This window comes from Rhinopithecus bieti, unplaced genomic scaffold, assembly GCF_001698545.2.
Source record: "Rhinopithecus bieti isolate Rb0 unplaced genomic scaffold, ASM169854v2 scaffold_3041, whole genome shotgun sequence".
Lineage (NCBI taxonomy): Eukaryota > Metazoa > Chordata > Mammalia > Primates > Cercopithecidae > Rhinopithecus > Rhinopithecus bieti.
Genome location: NW_016804262.1, coordinates 1,503,878 through 1,511,567, shown reverse-complemented (window position 1 = coordinate 1,511,567; position 7,690 = coordinate 1,503,878).

Here is a 7,690-nt window from a genome sequence, read left to right as displayed (position 1 = left end):
AAATTAAATTCTTTTTTTTAAAAACCCAAATAAAATTCCAAAAATAGGTTTTTTTTTTTTTTTTTTTTTTTTTTTTTTGAGACAAAGTCTTGCTTTGTCACCCAAGCTGGAGTGCAATGGCATGATCTTGGCTCACTGCAACCTCCGCCTCCCGGGTTCAAGAGATTCTTCTGTCTCAGTCTCCCAAGTAGCTGGGATTCCAGGTGTGCGCCACCATGCCTACCTAATGTTTTGTATTTTAGTAGAGATGGGGTTGGTCTTGAACTCCTGACCTCAAGTGATCCACCTGCCTCAGCCTCCCAAAGTGCTGGGATTATAGGCGTGAGCCACTGTGCCTGGCCTAAAGTTAGGATCTTGACATAGATACAACACTATTAGAACTAGGTCCCAGTCCCAACTATAGACCTTCAGATTTCACTAGTTGTTCCCATGAGGTCCTTTGTTAAAAAAATAAAATAAAAAAAATCCAGGACCATGATTTGCATTTAGTTGTCATGTCCTTCGGTCTTCTTTAATCTATAACAATTCCTGGGTATCTCTTTCACTCTGTATCTCTCTTATTTACTATCATGATGTTGACATTTCTGAGGAGCACAGGCCAGTTATTTTGTAGAATGTCCCTAAACATCAGGTTGTCTGGTGTTCTCTCATGATTAAATTCAGGTTAGGCACCTTTGCTACCTCTATTGAACACATTTAGCAAACTGGATATTGCAACGTCAACCTGAAACAATGGCAAAATGAAAAAGGAGGCTACAACAACCACAAAGAGGTGTGTGATGCTGATCATGAGTTTGACAGAAGCAGAACTTCTCAGTATTCCTCAACTTCATACAATAAGAATAGTCCCAATTATTGAAATAATAATATTCTTGAAATAATAATTAAATTTTTTATTTTAAAATTCCCTAACTGTATCTCTTTCTCTCTCTCTCATATTCCAGGTACATATTCACCAGATATTTCTAATCTGCCATTTCATCTCCTGAGAAATACCCATCAGAAAGGAAAACAACTATTGTATAAAATTGGTTCTTATTCTTTGGTGAGAAGGAGCCCTCAATGAACGGTCATTGAGTTTTGTGGTTTGAAAACCAACTCCTTTTACATTTGGTTACGAAAACCCAAGTTTTTCATACCTGTTTACCTCTTGGTAAGCAGATAAACCTGTATTTCTGAATATGCAAAACTGAGACTCACAGGAAGCCACTGGGGTATATCAAGCTTTAGCCAAGTGTTCCTCCTCTCATCCTGGGTTGCCTCTCACAAAACAGTTCCTAAGCATGACCAATAAGACATAGGAAACAGAATTTTCATAAATTTAGCACTGTCTAAATAACCACAAAGATCAAAAATCCTTTCAGAGTTGATAGAGGGTATAATTCAGCAAGTGACCTCAATAGAAACATTGTGCCACAGGCTTCCCTTTGGCAAAACCAGAAAAGAGTTTGTGATTGTTTACTTAGAGAAAAAATATTTTCTTATGAGCTAAAGAACCAAATACCACTGTCTATGACATTTCCAAGAGAACCACTTTTCCCCTTCATGAGAGCTTCATCATGCTACCATATCTCCTTATCTAGATAATATTTTTAAAACATTTGTAAAATTAAGAGTGTCAGTAACCAAAACACAAAGACGATAAATTGAATTAAGAGATGCTGTGGCCCTAGAGTCAAAAGATTTTTCATTATGGGAATCCTTGCATTTAAAGTAGAGGAATTTTAAATCCTTTGTCTAAGTCTACAGGATATAACAAATACATATTTTTTCTAAAATTAATAATTTGAAGGCTTTTGCATGCAATTGAAGACTAACTTTTAAATTAGCCTAGTATTATGCATTCTAATAATTGAATGCTTCAATTCATAATTGACTTTTTAGCTATTTCATAGAATACAGTGAAAAAGAGATTGCCAAAGCCCACATCATCAACATAAGTAGAATTCTATAAAAGAGCCCTGCAGGTGAGTATTTAAATTTAGGTTTATGCATACAATTTAGTTATTTTAGATGGGGTTGATGCAGAGACTTTTTTTCCCAAAGAGATATGAAAGAAAACCCAGAACTGAATTGCCCACAAGTCTTTTGAGTTATGAAGTAATTTGAGAATAGAAATTTCTACTATGCAATTCACCTTTTCATTCTGGGATTATAGTTGTGGTACTAGAATAAGCATGAACATATTGTTCAATGGAATAGAATTGGGAGTCACTACATCTATGGCCAATCTATTTCAACAAGGGCACTAAGACAATTCAAGAGGAAAAGAGGAGTCTTTTCAACAAATGGTGCCGGGACAACTACATGTCCACATGCAAAGAATGAAACTGGATCCCTAACTCACACCATATACAAAAATTAACTCAAAATGGATCAAAAAACCTAAAGCCATAAAACTCTTAGAAAAAATACAGACCTTAATTTTTGTGATCTTGGATTGAGTAATGGATTCTTAGATATGACACCAAAAACACAACCAACAAAAGAAAAAATAAATTGGACATGAACATCACCAAAATTAAAAACTTTTATGCTTCAAAATATACTAACAAGAAAGTGAAAATACAAACCACAGAATTGAAGAAAATATTTGCAAATCATATATCTGATATGGTTCTAACATCCAGAATACATACTCTTAAAATGCAACAATAAAAGAAAATAATCAATTTTAAATGGGAAAAGCATTTGTAGACATTCCTCTAAGGAAGATATATAAATGGCAAATAAGCACATGAAAAAAAAAAAAGCTCAATATCATTAGTCATTAGGGAAGTGTAAATCAAATCACAATGAGGTATCCCTTCATACCAATGAGGATGGCAATAATAAAAAAGATGGACAATAACTAGTGTTGGCCAGGACATGGATAAATTGGAACTCTTATACATTGCTGGTGGGAGTACAGAGTGATGCAACCACTCAAAAAACCAATTGGTAGCTCCTCAAGATGTCAAACATTGAGTCATCATACGGCCATACAGAAAAGTTTCTGTAATGTCCATGTAGGACATACAGTACTGTCCATAGCAGCTAATTCATAAGAGCAAAAAAGTGGAAACAATGCAAATGTCCATCAATGGTTGAATAAACAACATTTGATACATCCAATTAATGGAACATTATTTAGCCATAAAAAGGAACGAAGTATTGACACACACTGTAAGATGGATGAATCTTGAAAACATTATGCTAACTTTGTTTATGGTTAAACATTATGCTTAAGAGAAAGCAGCCAGACACAAAAGACCATATATTATATGATGCCACTAATATGAAATGTACAGTATAGTAAATACACAGAGATAGAAAGCAGTAGCCAGAAACTGGGGTAATGGGGAATGGGGAATTAGGGCATGAGGGTGTTTTTTAGGGTGATGAAAACATGCTGGAATTCATGATGATGGTTATATGAGTCTGTAAATATATTGACTTGTACACTTTAAATGGATAAATTTTATGGTATGTGAATTACATCTTAATAACCATAAACACATTTTAAAAGAAAGCATTACTAGCATGGAAATGAAGACACAGAGAATTAGCTGAATTTCCCAAAGTTAACAGCAGAACCTGGATTCTGATTTGTAAATCCGTTGTTTAATCCATTCTTCACTATGATTAGCTGCACCTAACCCAATTTCCATAGTGAAACTTTCATCTGCTTTCCAGTTAATTACTGAGGTTTTAGGCCCAGCACAGTAACTCATGACTGTCATCTCAGCACTTTGGGAGGCCAAGGCAGAAGGATCACTTGAAGCTAGAAGTTCAAGACCAGCCGGGGCAACATAGCAGGACTCCATCTCTACAAAAAATTTAAAAATTAGCTGGGCAGGCTGGGCATGGTGGCTCATGCCTATAATCCTAGCACTTTGGAAGGCCTACGTGGGCAGACCGCTTGAATCCAGGAGTTCAAGACTAGCCTGGGCAACATGGTGAAATCCCATCTCTACTAAAAAATACAAAAATTAGCCACCTATGGTGGTGTGTGCATGTAGCCTCAGCTATTTGAGAGGGCTGAGGTGAGAGGATCACTTGAGCCCGGGGGATCAAGGCTGCAGTGAGCCAAGACCACACCACTGCACTCCAGTCTAGGCAACAGTGGGAGACCCTATCTCAAAAAAAAAAAAAAAAAATTAGCTGGGTATAATGGACTGCACTTGTAGTCCCAGCTGCTTAGGAAACTGAGGCAGGAGGATCCCTTGAGCCCAGGGGTTAGAGGCTGCAGCAGGGAGCCATGATTACATCAGTGCACTCTAGCCTGGGTGACACAGCAAGACCCTGTCTCTAAAAAAAAAAAAAGTATTGAAATTTTATGTCAAATCTATTGGGAAGTATTTCCTTACTTACTCACTGTCTAAACTTCAGTTTACTTGATATCCAAATTTACTCTGACATCATCAGTTTACTTAGCATCAACTTTTAAATGAATTAGTAGACATTTACTGAGTACCTCCTTGTGCCCAGTATTATGCCCATTGTTCGAAATGCCGAACTCAAGCTCAGTAAGTCAGTAAACTAGAAATACAGATTGAGAAATCTTTGGTCTACAGGTGCTAGTTAGAATCCTAAAGTGGATGAAATTGCTCAGGAAGAACACGCAGAGGAAGGAGAGGAGCTAGGCTGGAAGCCAGCGCACCTGGACATTTCAGAGCATCAGAAACCACCCTACCAGTGACAGTTGCTGATAGGAAGTGGCTAGTGAATGAGAGAGGTGAAAGAAAGTTATCCCACCTTATATTAAACCTTACACCTTATCACAGTGCATTGTTTTGTTTTGTTTTGTCTTTACACGGCTGTCTCCCTTGTTATACCCTGAGATCCTCAGGGTTCTGACTTGCTCTATTGCAAAAAAAGGTATTTACGTAAGATTGTAAATACCAAATTGTAAGATTCCATAGATCTTCTCCACTCCTTATTTAATCACTGCATTGCATTTGATACTGTTAACCAGTACATACTTCATTGTGTCTTACAGTGTGGGCATAAAAATAGTGCTCCTCTCATGGAAGCCCAGAAAGAACAGCTGCTTTGAACACAGGCTGAACTGGCATGGCACAGAATCCTCGCACTGTGTGCTACCACCTCTCCCCTACCCCCTCCTTCTCCCCACAATCCCCCACACTTTGCCCTCCACTGTCTCCACTGCAGAACCAATTCCTTGCATAGCTCTTTGTGGTGCTGCCTCTCTGAGGCTCTATCCAGGGGGCGCCACCACAAAAGAAAAAGAAAGACCCAGGGTCTCTGTTGAACAGAACAACAGTAGGGGAAGAGTCTTGGCTCCACTCAAAATATATCACCTTACACAAGCTTCATGATACCTGTCCTGGCTCTGTCTCCTAGGCAGGACCCTGCCCTTTGTTGGCTCTCTAAACATGATGTATTCATTATAATATTTATTATAGGAATCCAGAGCAATCATGGTGGCTCATGCCTGTAATCCCAGTGTTCTGGAAGACTAAGGCAGGAGGATTGCTTGAGGCCAGGAGCTCAAGATCAGCCTGGGCAACATAGTGAGACCTCATCTCTACAAAAATTAAAATTAAAATTGATAGAAAATACTATTATAAGGAAAAAGTCCCACAGTCTGCTGTCTGCAAGCTGGAGACCCAGGAAAGCCAATGATGTAGTTGGAAGGTCTGAGAGCCAGAAAGCTAATGGCGTGGTTCCCAGTCTTGGTTGAAGAACTGGGAACCAAGACCGCCAAGGACAGAAGACGACCAATGTCCCAGCTCAATCACACCAATAGTGAATTCAATGTCCTTCCCCCTTTTTGTTCAATTCAGGCCCTCAAAGGATTGGTTGGTGCCCACTCACACTGGGGAGGGTCATTTGCTTTGTTCAGTTCACCAATTCAAATGTAAATGTCTTCTAGAAACACCCTCACAAACACACCCAGAAATAATGTCCAACCATATACCTGGGCAGCATGTGGCTCAGTCAAGCTGACACAAAATTGACCATCACATATGGGCATGCTTCTTTCTATTCCACACTCATCCTGAGCCATTTCATCTACTCTTACGTTGTCAGCCCCAATCTATATATTCACAATTTATTAACTTATATTTATTTTTCAGATCTGCTCCTGAGCTCCAATGCCCTATATCCATCTCATCCTTACACATATCTCAAATTCAGCATGCCAAAAAGATATATCTCCCAAAGATATATTTTTTCTATGTGTCTGCTATCATATACCCTTTAACCCAAGCCTACAGTCTAGGAATCATTCTATCTCTTTCTTTCTCTCCAAAAACCAATTGATAAGGAAATCCTCCTCTCCATTCTACCTCAATAACATATTCTAGATCCAGCAGCATGCTCATTAGTATCTCATTTTATATCCCCATATCCCCATCACTTCTCTCCTAAATGACTACCATTAACTCATGGTCTCCTTACCTCCCACCATGCCTTTACTCCAATCTACAGAAAGATGGAGCTTTCTCAAATACAAAATCAAATATTTAATTCAGCAGATGAAAAATCTTTCATGACCTGTACCATGGTTCTCAAATTGCATATCAAGTCACCCTGGGACAGCACAGGGAACAAACTCACAAGGTTGCCGTGGGATATTTTAAATGTTTGAGAGAAATACAGCCCCATCTATCAAACACCACACAAATGACCACTAATGTGCTGTTTAGACTTACCTACTTAATGAATGGAATTGAAGTATTTCTTCTGGCTGAGGGCACCATGAACAAATTACGGAGATGATACAGATGCAGTGAGCTGGGAACCTATGACCTACCAAATATCTTCAAGCCTCCTACATTGGCATGAACTCATCTTTACCTACTGCTCCAGCCTTGTTTTGATCCTTACTGTGCCTTTCTTTTCCCCCCAGTCCTACACTACAGCCAAGCAGACAGGCTTGGATCTCCCCAAATACGTCCTTCTTGCCATCCTGAGTGGTTAGACCCTGAAACCCAAGACAGTAAAGACCTGGAGCTCCCACAGTCTAGGTGTGAGACCCGGTGCCCTTCATGGAACACAGATGAAGTAAATAAATCAGGAAGGGCATTCCAGAATTCTCATGCCTGGTGGATTCTGTTTGAGTCAGATTCTACATGGATTCCATATGAGCTGGATTCTAATATGAAGTTAAAAAAAAAAAAAGGTTGAACATTCCTAGGAATTCCATGCATATTTGTCAGGCCAAGGGAAGGGAGGAGGCCAGCTCCCTTATCCCTACCCTGCTTGCGATTTTCTGCAGAGGTCTGTGTTATTCCAGGGGAGGAGGCAAAGAGACAACCAACCAGGAACGTGAGATTGCTTTTGTTAATGGCTGTATCACCCCTGTCCTTCCCTGAAAAGAGACATCGCACCTGAGATCCAGAAATGGCTACGCCTTTCTTTGTGCCTCATTTTATCTCATTCATCATTCTAAGCCTGGCTTGGTGGCTCATGCCTGTAATCCCAGCACTTTGGGAAGTCAGTTTGGGAAGGTCGCTTGAGCTCAGGAATTCAAGACAAGCCTGGCCAACTTAGCAAGACACCATTTCTATAAAAGATAAAATAATTAGCCTGCATAGTCCCAGTTACTCAGGAGGCTGAGGCAGGAGGATTGCTTGAGCCAGAGAGGCCAAGGTTATAGTGAGCTATAATTGTGCCACTGCACTCCAGCCTGGGTGACAGAGTAAGACCCTGTCAAAAAAAAAAAAAAAAAAAAAACCCA